Raw genomic sequence first — 20,414 nt, 5'->3', positions numbered from 1 at the left:
GTTGCAACTTTAACACACAATTGCTCCAACTCGATACAAAAAATTGTTTTATGGAACTGTTACTACAACCTTAAGTTAGAGCTATTATTCCCTTACTCAAATAAAAGAATTCTCATAGAAAGGTTGTTGCCATGTATCTGTGCCTCAGTTTCACTATTGAAAATGAATTGTCATGGATATATATATATATATATATATATATATATATATATATATATATATATATATTCTAAGTCATAAACATTGCATCCCCAATTCACATCTCCTACAACCTCAAACCAAAATAGTTACAACTTTAACACACATCTACTGAAACTAAATGCCGACCATTGTTTTATGAAATTGTTATTTTTTGACTCAAATAAAAGAATTCCTGTATAAAGGTTGTTGCCATGTATCTATGCCACAACTTCAGTATTGACAAAGACTTGTCAAGTATAATGATATTTTAATATATATATACACACTATTTTATTCTAAGTCGTAGATGCTGCATGCCTAAGTTGCAACTCCTACAACCTCAAGCCACAATTGTTGCAACTTTAACGCACAATTGTTGCACTTGGATATAAGTAACTTATTTATGGAACCATTGCAGCAGCCTTAAGTTACAACTGCTATTCCCTTACTAAAATAAAATAATTATCGTATAAATGTCGTTTCTGTGTATCTATGCCTCAACTTCAATATTAAAAAGGAAATTTTCAGGGATAATGATATCTTAATATATATGTTTTCTTGTGTATATACATATATATATATATATATATATATATATATATATATATATATATATATATATATATATATATATATATATATATATATATATATATACATACATACATACATACATACATATATATATATATATATATATATATATATATATATATATATATATATATATATATATATATATATATATATTATTCCAAGTAGCGGATGCTACATCCCCAAGTCATAGCTCATGCAACCTTAAGCATCAATTGTTGCAACTTTAACACATAGTCACTCCAACAAGATACAAGGGATTATTTCATGGAACCGCTACTACAACCTTAAGTTATAGTTGTTGTTCCCTTACTCAAATAAAAGAATTCTCATATAAAGGTTGGTTTCCATGTATCTATGCCTCAACTTCAATATTGACAAGGGCTTGTTAGGTATAATGATCTCTTAATTCCCCATTATTTTCAAAGTGACTATGATTGATTGTAAAGCCCACCCTTTTCCTCTCACCATACGTTCCACTATCTTAGAAATCAATTACAGAGAGGGGATTCAGGCACTCATTGAATTTCAAACTTTTATGGGGTAATTTTTATGGTCGTGAATCATCTCATTCTAGTTACTCCCTTAAAGTGTCATTTTGAAGCAGTTTGTGTAAATCACTCTAAAAAATAACATTAGAGGCAATTTTTTTTTTTTGGTGGAGGATCATTCTTATAAGTATTTTCATAAACTTTAACAACAATGTTGGCATCAAGGACTATATAGGACCTTTTTTTATTCTCTAAAAAATCTCCATTCCACTATACATTAGGTGATGTTTTGAACTACATTTAATCTTGTATGTCCCTGAGTTAACGAAGAGTTTTATTTAGAGCCTCTGAATATCTAGATGGAAGCTCGCTCATTTTTTATTAATTTCCAATAATGTCGGTCTTATAATGTCGTTTCCTTCAAAATTCCCTTGGCCTTCCAATGTCCTAGTGTCAACCTTCGGACACCCATTCCGACGGCACAAACGCCGCAACTATGGGAGGTTCATTGTAATATATTTAAAAAAATCTATAATGACATCATTCTTTTGACCCCCTTTCTTATGGTAGAAACATCGCAACCATGGTAGGTTTGTCGTAATATCTTTCGGAAAATTTTGCAGCATTGTCGATCTTCCGACTCACATTTGGACAACACAAACATCATAACGATCACAAATTTGTCAGAAAATATTTCCGTAAAATTCTCACTGACGACAATCTTCTAATGCAATTTTTGACAACATAGTATGTTGTCACAATGGGAAAATTTTCAGAAAAAAGTTGACTTTCAGTAGTTCATCTGACGATGGTTTGCAACAAATATATAGGAGCATTTATCAAACTTTCAACAAAATGTCAATGAGTATATTCAATGAACAGATTTCAGAGAGTCGATGATTACTATCATCAAAATTTTGATGAAAAAGAAGATTTTGAAATTACAACTGCACTGAAAACGATGTTTCCTCAAATATTCTTTTTCGTTATAGTGACGAAACATCTTTGCAAAAATGACAAAGTGTCATCGTAAATTGGGTCAATATTTAGTAGTGTGAGATTGGAAACAATGGTTGATTAATCCCAATTTCGGAGGGCCCTAATAGGCCATAATTCAAACTCATGTACAAAATTTTCCCTCTACACCAATGCAACCATTGGCATCATCCCTCTTCGACCACAACTACTTGCTTACCCGTTTTATATCCCCAATAATGGTAAGGCATCCCAACTAGGCCATGGTAGTGGGCTTACAACTTACCCAACTTACTCCTTCTCTTCCTTAGATTGCCATGATATTCACTTGAGATTACAGAAGACCTTAAACAAAGAACATCCTATTATACATATTGAAGATCTCAATGAGGAAATTCTGAATACAGGAATGGAACCGGTTCAGTCTCTAGATACCTCAAGAATAAACCAAGTTCACCAAGGACCATGGGTTCCTCCTTATCTAGAAAGATTGTACCTAGAGAAACAAATTAGTCATCCAGAATTTGATCTTCAAGGTGAGCTTACAAATATGTGTGTTGGCATATCATTATTCCAAGAAATCAAGGATATCCCTACTTAGTCGAAATTGGTAAGGGAGTTGTTTCTAAGGAAGCCCAATAGAAAAGGAAAGGATCCTCAAACTGTTCACGTTATGGGAAAGCTATCATACCTTCTGATGGGGGAGTTCTCATGACAAAATACTCAAACCCTAGGAGCCTAGTAGTTAATGTGTAGATCAACCATACTCTCATCGCAATCACGTCGATTGACCTTAGGGATTCCATCAATGTTATGATTCATGAAACCATGGAATCTCTTAGACTTTTCGATCTCGAGAAGACCCCCATAGTGCTATAACTTGTTGATAGATCAACTATCAAACTAGAAGTAATCTTGGAAGATGTAGTGATCATAGTATATTCATGGGGATATCCCACTGACTTCATGGTCATTCAATCCAAGTCTTCTATGGTAGGATATCCTTTAATCTTGGTAAGGTCATGCTTTGCCACTATAGAGGCTTATATTGGCTATAGGTTTGGTAACATGTTCATTTCCCATGGGATCTCAACAAAACAACTTCCCTATATCCTCCCACCAATATGAATCTTGAAACATGACTTAGGTTGATGGAGAAGAGAGTGATAAGGAGGAGGTTTCCCATTTAACATAATTTGTGGAATTCAAAGAAATCAAATTTACATTAAAAACAATCATCTATAATAAATGGAAATTGTAGAATATTTAACCTCTTACAAAATTAAATAAATATTATATGAATCAATTAAAACTAAATATAGTAATGATTCCAAAGGAAACGTTAATCACAAGACTTGGGTGTCTTGAGTGTTGACTTAGGTGTTGTTCAATCTAGCAAGGATTTCAAAGGCAATGTCGATCAGGCTATTATGATATGTGAATAGGTTTCACTCAAGTGTTAGAAATAAATATAATGTGAGGGAAGATCATTATAGCAACAATAACACATTAAACAGATTTCAACCTTGAAAAGGTAAACTCAAAAAAACGAGCTAATAGATTTATTATTAAGGAATTTAGACTTATGTGATCCATAGCATTGTTTAGATAATCTTCGGCAAAATCACATAACCAATCTTTTGTCGACGCGTTTCGAACCAACCAGTGTGGTTCATCGTCAGGACAAGTTGAAAAACCAATTCGGCTTAACTTGTTTAAATAGAGTGTGCAGAGACTCCAACGGTTGTATTGCCAACGGCTAATTAGACCTAATGATCCTAGTCAAACCAATATTATTTTTAGAAAATAGCTAAAACCGGTAAATAATATATTAAAAGGATTCATTCGTTAATTCCAATAATATATAATTTATTATTTTAAAAATTAGCTAAATCAAGTAACTTATAAATTAAAATAATTTATTTGACTAATATAAATATTTATATAATCCATATTTATTATTTATAATGGTCATTAAATTAAATTAATAAATTATACTAGTATACTTATTATTATTTAAATACAAACCAATAGTATTACTATTATTCTTAGAATTTAGTTACATTAGGTAATTGTATATTTATTTAATAATAATTATTTAAATACAATGGTCCATTGGTAAACTCTACTATATGAATATGCATATCATTATTATTTATTATTTAAATATAATGGCCTATTCGAAATTAAATCAATAAGTTATATTTAAAAATCTATATTTACTTAATAATTTATAATCCCAATATTATTAAACAGCAAACAAATAGTATTCTTGTTAAAACATTATTATTCTTAGAATTTAGTTACATTAGGTAAATACATGTCAAAGTATATGTTTATTAGTAATTGTATATCTATAAAAAGAAATACTATTGGTATATCATATATTTATTAATAATAATTTCTTATTAATCATTTAAGTCTAAAGGTCCATAAGTAAATTAGATCTCCTCTCGAGTTTTTTAATTAAAATATTTACACAATAATCTATTATTCAATAAAATTATTAAAATTCACTATGTAATTAGGTAAATATATTATTACTTATAAAGATTAAAAAGGGTTTTTACTATATAAGAAATTAGTTAAAGGGAATTTCAATTCTAAAGGTAATGCCTAAATAAATGAAATCATGGCAACATATTTCAGCTCCAGATCCTAAATAAATGCCTAAATAGATTTATTATTATTATTATTAAAGATAATGTGAGAGAAAATTATTATAGCAACAATAACCCATAAAAACATATTTCAACTCGAGATCCCTATGACTTAAATGAAAGCATGCTTTGGCATGAAGCAACACTGGAAAACCCAAACTGAGAAAAACTAGCTACTATTATTATTATTATATGGCTTAAATGCAATCATGTGCCCTCTACCACAAATTACAATGGGAAATCCCTAACTCTTTTAAAAAACTCCATAACATGTAATCCATGGACTCTAATACCACTCTCCACCAAAACTATATGCATAAACCATGAGTCTAAAGTACTCTGCAACACATTACAATAGTGAATCCTCAAGACTTTTAAACCTTTTAAAAGACTTTATCGCATATAATTCATGCACTCTAATATCATAAGGCACCAAAACCATCACCTTGAACTTAATAGCTTTGACTCTTTCACCGAGTCAAATTTACGATTTCCTTATCGAATGACCCAAAAAAAAGTTCCCACTAAGAGAATATGCACCTTTTACCCATATATCAAGAGTCAAAATCATAGGACCAATTTGAATCCGGTTGAGAAGATTACCCTCCTTCGGAACTATGGAAACAAACCAGCGCAGCAACCAAAAAGTAGCTGCGGTCCTAACCGATTGATCTCATAGTAACCCAAGGGGCGTAAATAACTGCCGCTACATAGCAGCCACCTGTGTCGGCCGCAAATATGGAAGAGTACCAGCCGTGATCGTTACTTTTTCCATTCATATGAATTCCTCTCTCTATATAAATATTGTAACAAAATCTCGCTACTATCATCCAATCTTTTTCACTTCATCGCAATCTCAGAGCAATCCAATCTTTTTCACTTTATCGTGCCTATCTGTCCACTTGCTCAAATCATGGATCAATCAGCCACGCCGATGGCCGAGGAAGTATGCAATAATAATAACAATGATATTGTGAAATTGCAGAGTTGCGATGGCAAAATATTTGAGGTGGAAATAGAGGTGGCATCGACTTCAGGCATCATAAAGAGAATGATGGGGGACTTGGGCACCAACATTACCATTCCTCTGCCTCTCGTTTCTGCCAAGATTCTGCGTCCCGTTATTCAATATTGCAGATACCATGTTCTTGATGCCCCCACTGTATCGCTTGATGCCGTCAAGACGTGGGATGAGGAGTTCGTGAAAGCTCTTGTAGAAGATCGCGCCATACTGTTTGAAGTTACAAAGGCTGCCCACTACCTGGTGGTCACAAATCTTTTGGACTTGATGTGTCAAACTATTGCCGATATGCTGAAAGGGAAAACCGCTGAACAGATGCGTGAGCTTTTCAACATTCGGAATGAAAATTAATCGTTAAATCATTCTGAAAATTAGTCGTTAAATCACTCTGCAATGACAGAGTACCTTGCTTTCTGCAATTCGGTTCGGTTTGTTTGAACATGAATTTGATAGCATGTCATTAGTTTTAGATTCGCTGCAAACGGTTAAGTGTGAAGTCAATTCACGGAGAATGCATGTCATTAGGTTTAGATTCGCTGGAAACTGTTAAGTGTGAAATCAAATTCATGGAGAATTCTAGATCAGATCTTTCTAGATCTCTAGGATTCTAGATCTTTCTACATCATTATTAGTTTTTAGAATCACATGTAGGATTCTAGATCCTTCTACACCTCCAGTGATTTCTAGATCATTCCAGATCTCCATCTAAATCACACATAGGATTTTAGATCCCTCTTCTGCTTCTTTAAATTTATAATTTCTCTCCCCAAGGAAAGTAAACCAAGGCTCAACCCTGTTATGTAATGCAAAGTGATTTCTGTTCTCCAGTAATTGTTTTATCCATTCCGTTGTTTTTGATTAAGTAATCTTGTTGCTTCTCCATTTCTCTGTTTCTGTGAATTATTCCTGTTATTGCCGTTTAGGTCTTTGAGTATAAATCCGTTGTGTGTTATTTATGCTCTGGTCTAACACAAGTGTTCAGTGTACACATTTCCTTACGCATTTTGGCAGTTTTTGTTATTGCCATTTAGGTCTTTGAGTATAAATCCGCTATGTGTTATTTATTCTCTGGTCTAACGCAAGTGTTCAGTGTACACATTTCCTTATGCATTTTGGCCGTTTTTGCAAATTCTAGTGTTATACTATGGGACGGGAATTTTTATGACACAAAATTTCTCGTTCTTTTGGCTTAATAAACGGAAAAATGTAGTCAATTTTACATAGGCGATGGGATGTGAGAGTGACAAGTAATGTAACATTGTTAGTACGTTGATAGAAATATGTTGCGAGTATACATAATTATGTTACATAGTATACCCTTTGCATTTTGAATGTGGTGACTCTCCGGTTGTAATTAGTTTGTCTGAGGTGATTTTTTGTTATTATTTTATATTTGTTATAATTATTTTGCATATAATGAATTGGTGGATATTCATTATGAGGTAGATTTCACTTACCGAGTATGGGGTAGATCTCACTTTATATTAATGAATACTAAAAAAAGGTTTTATTTAGGTGAAACATATGGGCCAAATACCATGCGCCAAATTATTATTAATACTATGCAAAAAAACATTCTTAACCCTAATATTAATATTGATAAAAATAAAGATGACACATGGTATTGAGAACCAATGGTATTGACCCATAGTATTCCCGTGGAATGTAGACTATATAAAGGGGCAAATTAACCCAGCATAGATCCATCTTTAATCTAGATCTACTAAGCCTGGAGAGGGATCAAGTATCTTAATATGCCAACTAGCATAAAGTGAAAAAAAATAAGATTTGATCCCTCGCTGGGCTTGGTACATCGAGAGTAAAGATGGATCTATGGTGGTTTATTTGGAAGTATGCATAATTGTTATTCTAATTTATGTTTAATATAATAATAATAAAGTACTATTTAATGTTTGTGGATAGGTATAGAAGAGATATTGTAATCTAATATGATTTTATTGTAATTCTAATTAAGTTACGGTTTTTTCAAAGATTTAGTGTTGTAATTATCTAAAAAATTTGGTAAGTTGTTGAACTACTCATTTTCTCAAGCTACTTTCAATTGTTTTTTGGTCAATAATTTTCTTCTCCAAAATTTTCTTCGGCTAAATCTTCAACTATTCCTAGATTCTTTTTGTTCAAATAAAAGTAAGAAAACTACTTTTATTTATTTTAATTATAAATAATCTTAAATTCATAAATTAAAATTCCATTATGATTTTCTCCTTATATTTGAAATTGTGAACAATGAGCTATTTGTTAGTTGAAATTTGGAATTGTGAAAATGAGCTATTTGTTAGTTGAAATTTGGCATTGTGAACAATGAGCTAGTTGAAACTAAGACCTAGCCAATAGATCTAAAAAGTGTAAATAGGGGTTGCTTGTTAGTTGAAACGAAGTCCTAGCGCTTCACAATGCGGCTACTAGTATATCTGTGAAGAAAATAATAAAAAACTTTCGTTTAATAACAAGCATGGAAAAACAAAGATGGGGATTTCCCGTCCATTTTTACGAATCAATGAAGGAACGATGCCACTTTCACGTTTGACAATCCTTAGGAAAGCAGCCTTTGAGAGAAATAAGTTCTTAAATGGTCCTTTACAATGGATAGCATTGCAAGGCACAAATTAGTGGAAGTTACATTCACACTCCCCGCCAAACACCATTTAACATGAAAGTATGCATAGCTGAGCTATATAAGAAAACATTAAGTATGCATAGCTTAGCTATATAAGAAAACATTAAGTATGCATAGCTTAGCAACATAACTTTATAGATGGAATAATCTATATATACCAAATGGGTTAAAAACCATGTTTTGAACGTTATATATGGAAATTTTTTTTGAAAATAAGTCCTTCCACGACCCAAGTTTAAAGAAATATTATTATATTTGGTTCTCCACAACAGGTAGAAATATAATTCCGAGCAATGTTAGATGATCGATCACAAATTAAGTATAATGAAACCTTTCAATGGCGTTGTTGCATATGCGGATATAATTGAATCTCTTAATCTCGCTTACACGTTTTTCACTTCTTCCTTCATAGGCCTCGATCTTTATGTCACGTCTCACAATGACCATTGTTTCCTTGCACATGAGTTTGGCGTGGGAACTTTTGAATTGTGGATTCTACCATGTCCTCGGAGGATATTTGAAGGCATTTCAACGAGCACTGAAACTTTGATAGGAATTATTAGTTGTATAAAAATATTTATGAACTTACCAATACTGTGTGTTCTTTCCCGTAGATATATCCTTTCTCTGGTGTACCATAAGGTAGTTGCAACATGTTATATATCGAAAGGGAAACAAAAAGGAGTTTACATTTATCTTGAATCAAATTTTAATTAACCTGGGGTGAAAAAATGTCATTCTCATTAAGTTTTGACTATATAAACCATGATTCTTGTCATCCTGCAGCCAATGTCATTTGATAGTAAACTGGCAGAAACTCTTTCATGTGATCTTCTCATCCCTCTTAGAACTAAAACTCTTTTTTCAGCATATGGTGTATTGTCTATATTATATATGATATAACAAACTTTCTAGCTGTTGGATCCAATACAGTTGGACAACCCATTGTAGTTGCCCCTTCTACTGCCAATGCAATGTTCTTGATCTGTTCATTTACCTTTTCACAGAATTCAGTGGCTACCTTATCACGCTGAAGCTCTCTCTCTCTGACCAAAATCTAAATTAGAATTTAACCAAGCTGAATTAGAATTTTAAATTTATTATTTTATTTGACATTATAAATTTGGATAATGTCAAAAGATATTCATATTAATGATCATGCTTTGCAGCTTTTCAATTCAAACCAAATTGTCATAGTGGACTCAATTTATAAATTATATTTTATATTTATAAATTTTTAAGACCGTGAAGCTCCCCATTTCCTAAAAAATGGTAGGGAGCTTTTGAATAAGCCGCTCCTGCGCCCTTTGCTCGCTCCCCTCGTCCCTCGTCCCGGAACCTTGGTGGAACATTGTAAAAGGTTTGGTAATTTCATGGATAAAACGGTTGGTACTAAACTAAGGTTTTGGATCGAAAACCTTTGACAAGAAATCTGTGGACCTGGTTCATTGAATTGAAAGAATACTTGAAACCTTTTATTATACGAAAACTGGTCTTTGAAAAATACTGATTTTCATCGTGGGTTGTTCCAGTGCTGTTGTTCTTTCTTTTATCATGGCCTTTGAGGGGCACTAAAGTCTTTGGATAAAATGTGTGGCGGGTACTCTTGTAGGTCATATCTTGGCCGAATGTCCATTATCATATGTGATGGATATGTATCCAACCAAGATCTCCAAGGAAATATTCATAGCTGCATTTACTTCTCGAAATAACCAAAGCTTCCTTACCTCTTCCCATCCAAAGGTACGATGCAGACTTTTCTTTCTTTTAAACCTAATACTTGTATTTACTAAGAAGGATTGATGCAATTATTATGCAGATCACTTGATTATAGTATGAATTTTTTTGGTATGTGTAGACTTTCCCTAGACTCATGGAAAATGGAGTCGTAGTACTAGACATGAGAGTAGATTCAGAGCCCTTCGAGGAATAGTTTCATAGCTTTTCTTTCCCTATTCCATGATTTCTACAGAGAAATAATATCTTTCCACCCCGCTCTGCCCTATTTTACTTGTTACCACACTGGACGTCAACCTGCACGATCTGTTGTAACTCCAACGCCATTTCCAGTCTCGGTGGAGCTCCTGAATTTGTCTGAGGAGAGTTATAGAAGTATCAAACAATTTTGTGGCATGTTAATGAAGGAAAAAATGTTCCCTCTTTTAGCTTCCTTCCTTTGACCACAGGTCTTCTACAAGTAATGTATAGGAAGGAGAGTTATATTTCTTCCACGTAGCTTCTTGGTACTGCCCCGACACAACAGACCTACCTCTAGCTAGCAAGCTTATTAAGAAAATCAGGTCACCCAATGATATAATCACATAAAGATAGTACTGATGCTTCGTTCTCACCAACCCAAATACAACCATAACCACCTTGGAGACTTCTCTCAAAAGACTCAAATCCAAGATCATTCATTGCTCAAGTCTTAGAAAAATAGAAAATCATTGTAACAAATAAAAAGACGCTGTAATATACTACCTCATAATAAGTATTAACCACTACCTCAGTGTATTGAACTTGCAGAAAAGAACTGCTGAAATGCAGAAAGCAAGCGGGTGAAATTGTATTTGGTGTTTTGAAACGCACCTGGAACTGAGCGAAAGTTCATGATCCTCAGCAATAGTGTTCCTTGTTTTTGTCACCTGTACCTGCTTTTGTTTGCTTCCGTTTTCTTTACCAATAGGTATCTGAGCCCATCTCAGTACCATCTCAGTAAGGCACTCTCAGTAATACACAAAAAATAGAAAAATAGCTACAAGCAGAGAACTATAAATAAGTAACATGTCCAATAATAGGTACTACACGCGGAGGAGTAGGACTGTCGCAAAATAACATGTGAAATCGATGGCTTCTAGCATTAGTGCTAAAAAAAACTTTGGATAGAAATAAGTTGTCACTACATACAAAACCTTTGGATATAAATAAGTTGTCACAATGTACAACATTCTTGAACTTTGTATAAACATAACTTAGTCACAATATTTCACATTGTGATGAACGAAGCTAAAAAAACTTTGGATAGAAATAGGTTGTCAATGCATACAAAACCTTTGGATATAAATAAGTTGGTCACAATGTACAATATTCTTAAACTTTGGATAAATATAACTTAGTCGCAATATTTCACATTGTGATGAACGAAACCTGCAATAAGAGGTTGATTTCCTTCCACAAGAACGTTTTGTTAAAACTAAAACTTTGGTTAAACAATGATAAATCTAGAAAACAAACAGTCAACGACTCAATTAATTGTGCAAGGCATAAATGATCTACCAATCGTTATAGTCATGTTGAAGGAAGGGACTAATAAGGGGATTAAATTTGATTTAAGGGACAACAGATTTAAATAATGATGGTGTTGTAAAATCAAATTTTGCTAATAATTATATTGTGTTAAAATTTGAATTTATAAGAGACTTGAAAATATAAAATGTACATTTTTGAGTGGAAGAGATGTAATGTCATGTCCTATAAACATTTGGACTCAATAAAATTACATAAAATAAAGTTAAACAAAAATATTAATGTAAGTAACTTAACTATTTTAACTTAAAAGTATTCATGTGGAATAACTAATTAAACCAAACTCAGACCCATGTTATCTCTAAATCTAACAAGCTAAAGGGATCAAATCTCTTTTCATTATAAAAGATATTTGTATCTCAAGAGATTTGATCCCTTTGGCTGCTTGGTAGATATTCTTTGGCAACAAAGGATATGCTTATTCCTAGGAAGACTATACAAGCAACATATAACTCAGATACCATTTTTTCATTCAAGGTGCAAACCCATGAGATTACATTCTTCTTCCATCAAAAGTGACACATATCAATTTCATAATCATGGTGACAAACCATCAAAAGAAGATTTCATGAGGATAAAAGAAGGTTTTACTTTTAAATAAAATGAAAATATAGACGGTGGTTCAAATAAATGGAGATAATTTTAAAACTTTATTTATTTCTTTATATTTAAAGAGTTCATGCAATCTTAAATAAATGGATATATTTTTCATGTTCTTATACTCAAAATTTGAAAAAAATCAGATTTTTTCTCAACCTTTTTAGTTTCTACCATATTTCGAAGTGGGAACATATTGTGAAGAGGTTTTACATAGTTTACCTAATTAAGAAGTTGTAGAATTATCTATAGGAGCCATTTTATGGTTTTATTTTAGTTATTATAGCGATTTTGTTTAAGATGAATTCAAATGTTTTATTTTTAGTCAAATTTAAATCTATAATAGTTCACCAACTTAGCAATTTTTGTAATTGAAGTTGTATTTTTAAATGTAAGATAAATGTGATATATTTAAAATTAAAAACAAAATAAAAAACTCTAAAAATTTAACCATTTAAATTTACCCCCTTTATTTTCATGTGAGTTTTTTTTTTTAATATTGTCTAAGGTAATTGAGTTGTTCCTCTTGCATGAACTATTTTTATTATTTTATTGTTTCAAATGAATATCAATTAAGAATATGCTTTTATATCATTGAAACTAAATGCCAACCATTTTTTATGGAACTCTTATTTTTGGACTCAAATAAAAGAATTCCCATATAAAGGTTGTTGGCATGTATCTATGTCACAACTTTAATATTCACAAGGACTTGTCAGGTATAATGATCTCTATATATATATATATATATATATATATATATATATATATATATATATATACACACACACACACACACACACACACACACACACTATCTTATTCTAAGTCGTATATGTGCATCCCTAAGACGTAGCTCCTACAACCTCAAGCCACAATTGTTGCAACTTTAATGCACAATTGTCGCACTTGGATACAAGAAACTTATTTATGGAACCATTGCGGCATCCCTAAGTTACAACTGCTATTCCCTTATTAAAGTAAAAGAATTATCGTATAAATGTTGTTTCTATGTATCTATGCCTCAACTTCAATATTGAAAAGGAATTTTCAAGTATAATGATATCTTAATATATATGTTTTCTTGTATGTATATATATATATATATATATATATATATATATATATATATATATATATATATATATATATATATATATATATATATAATTTTTTATTCCAAGTAGCAGATGCTACATCCCCAAGTCATCGCTTTTGCAACCTTAAGCATCAATTGTTGCAACTTTAACACATAGTCACTGCAACAAGATACAAGGGATTATTTTATCCAACCACTGCTACAACCTTAAGTTATAGTTGTTGTTACCTTACTCAAATAAAAAAATTCTCATATAAATGTTGGTTTCCATGTATCTATGCCTCGGCTTCAATACTAACAAGGGTTTGTTAGGTCTAATGATCTCTTAATTCCCCATTATTTTCAAACTGACTATGACTTATTGTAAAGCCCTTCCTTTTCCTCTCACCATACATTCCACTATCTTAGAAATCAGTTGCCAGGAGGGGATTCAGGGACTCGTTGAATTTCAAACTTTTATGGGATAAATTTTCTAGCCATGAATCATCTCATTCTAGTTACTCCCTTAGAGTGCCATTTTGAAATAGTTTGTGTAAATCATTCTAAAAAATAACATTAGTTACAAAAAATAAAAATTTTGTATAGGATCATTCTTATGAGTATTTCCATAAACTTTAACAACAATGTTGCATCAATGACTATATAGGACCTTTCCTTATCCTCTAAAAAAAAATCCATTCCACTATACTTTAGCTGAACGTTTTGAATTACATTTAATCTTATATGTCCCTGAGTTGAAAAAGAGTTTTATTTAGAGCCTCTAAATGTCTAGATGGAAGCTCGTTCATTTTATTTTTTAATTTCCAATGATGTCGGTCTTATAATGTCGTTTCCTTCAAAATTCCATTGGTCTTACAATGTCCTAGAGTCAGCCTTTAGACACCCATTTCGACGGCACAAACGTCGCAACTATGGTAGGTTCGTCGTAATATATTTTAAAATATCTATGATGACATCATTCTTCTGACCCCTTTCTCGATGGTAGAAACATTGCAACTATGGTACGTTTGTAAAATTTTGTAGCATTGTTGATCTTCCGACTCACATCTGGACAACACAAACATCATAACGATGGCAAATTTGTTAGAAAATATTTTCGTAAAATTCTCACTGACGTCAATCTTCTAATGCAATTTTTGATAGCACAATATGTTGTCACAATGGGTAAACTGTTAGAAGAAGTTTACTTTCAGTGGGTCATCTGACGATGGTTTGCAACAAATATATAGGATCATTTATCAAACTTTCAACAAAATGTCAATGAGTATATTCAAAGAACAGATTCCAGAGATTCGATGATTTTCAGCGAGAAAAAAAGAAGTATGTTGATTGTATTAATAAAAAATATACAAATAAAAAGTATACAACATTTTGATATGTCAACAGTTCAGTACATACTGACGGGCATATGAAGCTATACCAAAAAACTGAACATAGAGAGAGCAAACCAAAAAAAAAAAAACCTATTTGTGGAACCGTTGGTCCAAAATATAGCATAAATAACAGCATATGCAAGATTCATAAGTAGGAGAATAGAGAACTTATCTGTGGACATCACAAAATTTGGAGATGTGTACCCGTTATGGAGAAATCTTGGATCTAGTAGGCGCAATTGTCCACATTTATCTACAGTCTCCATATGCCCTGTGGAGATGTGAGTCCTTGCTTGGACAATAAGTCTGCTCTTCGATTTTTCCCTCTGGGAATATGGGAGATGTTGTAGTCCGTCCTGGTGCGCCACCAATCCATAATCCTGTGTAACCTGCCTGAAAGATGTATATTTCTAATTCGGCTTTTGGATAGAACATGCTTGATGGTGACTTTGGAGCCTCCATATATGTGGAGGTTTTTGATGCCAAGGAAATCAGAGAAAGCAATGAGGCCAGCGAGGGCCATAATCTCTGCTTTACTCTTTGAACCTGGACCTCTATTCCAATAGATGTCATATGATTGTCCTTCTTCCGGAATAATGCGAATCCCACAGGCACAAATGTTCCTCTGGGCTGCGCCATCAAAAAAAGCAATTGGATAATCATAGAGATCATTATGAATCAACATACTTCGTTGTTTGACTGTGGTTTGTTGTGGACGAGCGATAGCTTCAAATAATGAAAGGATGGATTCATAGATAGAATAAATCGGGTCCTTTCTGGCTTCAAAAATGATACGGTTCCTCCATTTCCAAATGGTCCAAATAGCAACCAAAGGAAGCGGCCTCCACATGCAACGCATGTTGCTCCATGAATAAAAAGCATCGCAGATGGAAGGGGAGTTGACCATATCGAAACCAAAATGTGAAGCCAAGAGTTGCCTGATTTTTTGGATTGTGGACATTGGAGGAAAATGTGCAAGTTATTTTCAGAATTTATACCACATAGTGAATAGATAGCAGGCCCGTGCCATTGACGCTTCTGAAGATTTTCCTAGGTAAGGTTTTTGTCATAAAAAACCAGCCAAGAGAATATAATAATTTTTGTTGGGCAGCCGGTTTTCCAAAATGCCTGTGGAAATGTCTTTTCGCTCGAGTCCCAGTCCGAGAGAAGAATATGATGGTATATATGCTTGGCGCTTACCACAGAAGAACCGCCAAGTCCTCTCCAACTGATATTGTCATTTTCCATCGTTCCATTATGTAGCCAGATCTCCGGGAAGATTTAAATCAGCAGCAGATTTCCATATTGGGGAACCGTCGTCCCATCTTTTTATAACACTAGCCTAGAAAAAATATCCTTTGTTGTGCAGATGTCTCAGAAGTGAAGGAGAGATGTGGATCGGCCCACTCATACCAATAAAATCGTCCATGCCGATGATGATCTTGGAACCCGAATGGAAATTCCAAATCAAGTTTTTTCGGACAAACGGAAACATTCTCTTGAATCCCCTCCAGATGATAGAACCATTGTTTGCACCGAAAGTGGATTGTCTGTACCAGTAAATAATGTCGTGACCATACAAATATTTTGCCTTGACATTTTTCCTTTCCTTTTAGCCGCCCCAAATGTAATTTGATATCGTGTTGTTTAGACTGTTGATGACAGAAGACGGAATATAGAAAAGAAGTGCCCAGAAGACCATGATTTGGACCAACACGGCCTGGCAAGAGTGGCACATCCTTCGATAGACAAACATCTATATTCCCATGATTTTATATTATCATTGTAATTTTGATGAAAAATACGATGTCCAAATTACAACTTCACCGGAAACGACGTTTCCTCATATCTCCTTTTTCATTATAGTGGCGAAACAACATTGCAAAAATGACAAAGTGTCATCATAAATTGGGTTAATATTTAGTAGTGTGAGCTTGAAAACAAGGGTTGATGAATCTCACTTTTGGAGGGCCTCGATAGGCCATAATTCAAACCCACATGCAAAATTTTCCCTTTACACCAATGTAGCCATTGGCACCATCCCTCCTCAACCACAACTACTTGCTTATCCTGTTCATATCCCTAATATTGGTAAGGCATCACAATTAGGCCATGGTAGTGGGCTTTCAACATATTGAACATATTGCAGGTTGTTGCATGTAGCCTAGGTTTATAGTGGCAGCCAGTTAGATTTGATCCTGGGTCTGTTCAGGATAACTCTCACCAATTACCGATTATCCTAGATTCAAAAAAAAAAAACATATTGCCAATATGTTTAAAGGGAAAACCGTTGAACAGATGTGTGAGATTTTCAACATTTGGAATGAAAATTAAGCATTAAATCATTGTGCGATTGAAGAGTACCTTGCTTTCATCAAGTCGGTTCGTTTGAACATGAATTTGAGAGCATGTCATTATGTTTAGATGGGCTGCAAACATTATGTCAGTGTACACATTTCCTTACGCATTCTAGGTTTTTGTTTATTTTTTTGTGGGTACTTTGACCTTTTCTAGTAGCAAATTTTGCAATTTAAAGGCAGTATTATACTCTGGGACGGGAATTTTTATCACAAAAAAATCGATCGTCTTTCAATCTGTTATTTTAGGGTCATAAATGAAAAAATATTGTTAATTTTACATAGGCGATGGAATGTGAAAGTGAGAAGCACTGTAACATTGTTAGTACCTTGATAGAAACATGTACACCATTTGCACTTTGAATGTGGTGACTCGCTCCTATTGTTTTTATTATTTATTTGGAAGTATGAATGGTTGTTGTTCTATTTTATTTTTAATACAATAAAATAAAAAGATACTATTTAATGTTTGTATGGATAGGTATAGAAGATATATTGTAATGTAATGTGATGTTATTGTTATTGTTATATTATGTTATTTAAATATTTTGGTTTAATTACATAATCAGTATAAATTTATCTTAATCATGGATTTAACATGAGTTGAGCTGGATCATGTTTTTTTCTGGTGCTAACTTATTTTAGAATGCAAAAAACAATGTGAAATTTTTTATTGTTTAAATTATATTTTTTAATTTTATAGGGATTACTTAGAAGTGCATTGATTCATTTTATAAGTATATTAAACTAGTTTTTTTGTTACGAATATATTTAAAATTAATTTATATTAAAATATTTTTCTTTTTTCTTTTTTATTAACGAATTTTTTTTTTCTATTTAGAGAATATTTATGTCGTAAGGCGTTCCGTCATGGAAGAACTTCCCCAGTTTCCACTTTGTACTCCTATGTACTGTTAGATCCAGTGTTACACGATCGAAAGCTTTTCCCACAATTAGATTCCATTGTTTTAGCTTTCAACTGAATCTTGATTCGTGCAACCTTTCACCTTATTGATCTTTACCCTTGAATATATTGCAGGAACTTCACCGACCTTTATTATTTGAAAAATAAAATTCAAGCTTTCTAGGCACGAGATCCATAAATTTTCCACAAAAGCCTTTGCTTTATTTCCAATAAATATTTTGTATTTCTCGGTCTAGGGCTTGCATCTAGCCCTACGAAACCTACTAGTATTGTGAGTTTTCTCTATTTGTCTACACTTTTAAATTTTCTTCATGTGTATTTCTACGAAACAAGGTGGTGTAAGATATACGTTCTCACTGCTTTTAATTTTTGGGAATCAACGTCCCTTTCTCTCAAATGGTTAGTGTTTTTATTTTGTTTGAGATTTATTTTAAATGCATAAAGGTCCAATGTTTTTACTCTGGTCTCCCTTAATATGACAACAGTCACCTCTGTTGCGCTACTTCTTATGGCAATGGCCACACAAGAAAGCCACACCTTGCACTTCGTGGTCCACAACACCCATAGGGGCTTCACTCATTGAACATATGACATAGCACATGCATTCGTGGCATACTAAACAATACCCTTAATTTGACTACATATTGGAAAATACCTCTAAAATTCACATTATTTAACCCCTGCCAATATAAATCCAATACACCTTCCCAATTTATAAAACCACTGTTTTCACTAAATATTGTATATATCAATTTTTTTATTCACATTTTTATACCCTTTTATTTTTATATCCCTGGTATAGTGACATGATGTCTCTCTTAGGACCCCACATGCATTCTACAATCCATCTTTCTTCTTTTGATATACATTGTAAATGCATATTAGTTGCGCCTTTCTTCTTTTGATATACATTGTAAATGAATATTAGTTCTCCCAAAAAGCAATTTCTTACCCCACACTCAAGCACATCTCACTATGATTTGTGGCATTTAATGGTCTAGGGCACACAAAGATCAACCATGTTTTAGGAAGATTGATTATGTGCATGTATATAAAATAACATATAAATTGATCTATATGATGATGAAAAATCAATTGATGAATCTTTATGAATAGGTTTGCAACAAATAAGGTGTTCAAGCACAAGTCTAGACCCTCTAGATGCAAGACAACTATCTACAACCAAGGTTGGGGCCCCAAATCTCAAATCAAGGGTGCAATCCCAACCTACACATGCTTAGAAGAAGAGGATGGACAAGTCCCAACACATGTGCTCTTAAGGGAATAACGTGAAAGCATGAAATCACCTTTTGATTCATTTTCATCTCACCAATGAGATATGGATATCACCCATAGACTATGTAAAATGCAACAATGGATTGGAGATAACATAGAGGCATTAAATGAATGGACTACAACTAGAACATAAGACAAAATTTTGGTTGTAGAGGTGATCTGCTCCATTTGGCTAGCTCAAAAAAATGGTGTATTCCAAAATAAACCTCCAAACATCTAAGGGATTTTCTACATGTTGAAGGAAAGCATTACCTTATCATGCACCTCACTAAAGACAAGGCTTCCTTGCACTCTCATACCTTTGAAATACAATTCTAAAATTTCTAGAGGATACTTTAATTATCCAATTTTAAGGTCACAACCAAGCCAGACACCACATTGGTGTATGAGACCCCCTTACTTGTGGGACAAGGGACCCACCTCTTCACAATGATTTGACCTCTAAGTCAATGAAGGCATACATACTCTCCCCCTCTAGTTTTGAACCTGTGACCGCTTAGGAGGAAACACATCCTCTTAACCATTAGGCCCACTCAAGCTAGATATAGTGGATTTCTCCTTAAGGTCTCTTTTACATAATGAGCGGTTACATTGGAAGTAACATCATATAGGAAATAGAAACGACCATGGAAACAATATTTTGAACTAATATCACTTCCTTGAAATAGGAATGACCCTGGCATTTCTATAATCAGAGAATCACTTGAAAATTTAGGCTAAAAAATATTAAAGTAATGTTTTGAACACCAAGAACCAAGAGCCTTATCGCCCTATAACAAAGTGACCTATGCAAGATCAAATTTACAAAAAAGATTTTCCAGAGAACATCCATGTACACAATTCTACGAGAGAACATTCATGTCTACAATTCTGCCAGAGAAAACATCTATAATACCAAAATT

The 20,414-nt window shown here is 33.1% G+C and overlaps 1 pseudogene; it reads left to right on the top strand.

Moving 5' to 3' along the window:
• The first annotated feature begins 5,813 nt into the window (after window positions 1–5,813).
• Window positions 5,814–6,272, top strand: LOC149251993 (uncharacterized; annotated as a pseudogene).
• Window positions 6,273–20,414: the final 14,142 nt, after the last annotated feature.

The sequence above is a fragment of the Pinus tabuliformis genome, chromosome 7 (assembly GCF_031772625.1).
Source record: "Pinus tabuliformis cultivar Carrire ecotype Pingquan chromosome 7, CPIR1, whole genome shotgun sequence".
NCBI classification, from domain to species: domain Eukaryota; kingdom Viridiplantae; phylum Streptophyta; class Pinopsida; order Pinales; family Pinaceae; genus Pinus; species Pinus tabuliformis.
This window is presented reverse-complemented; position numbering and strand designations above follow the sequence as displayed.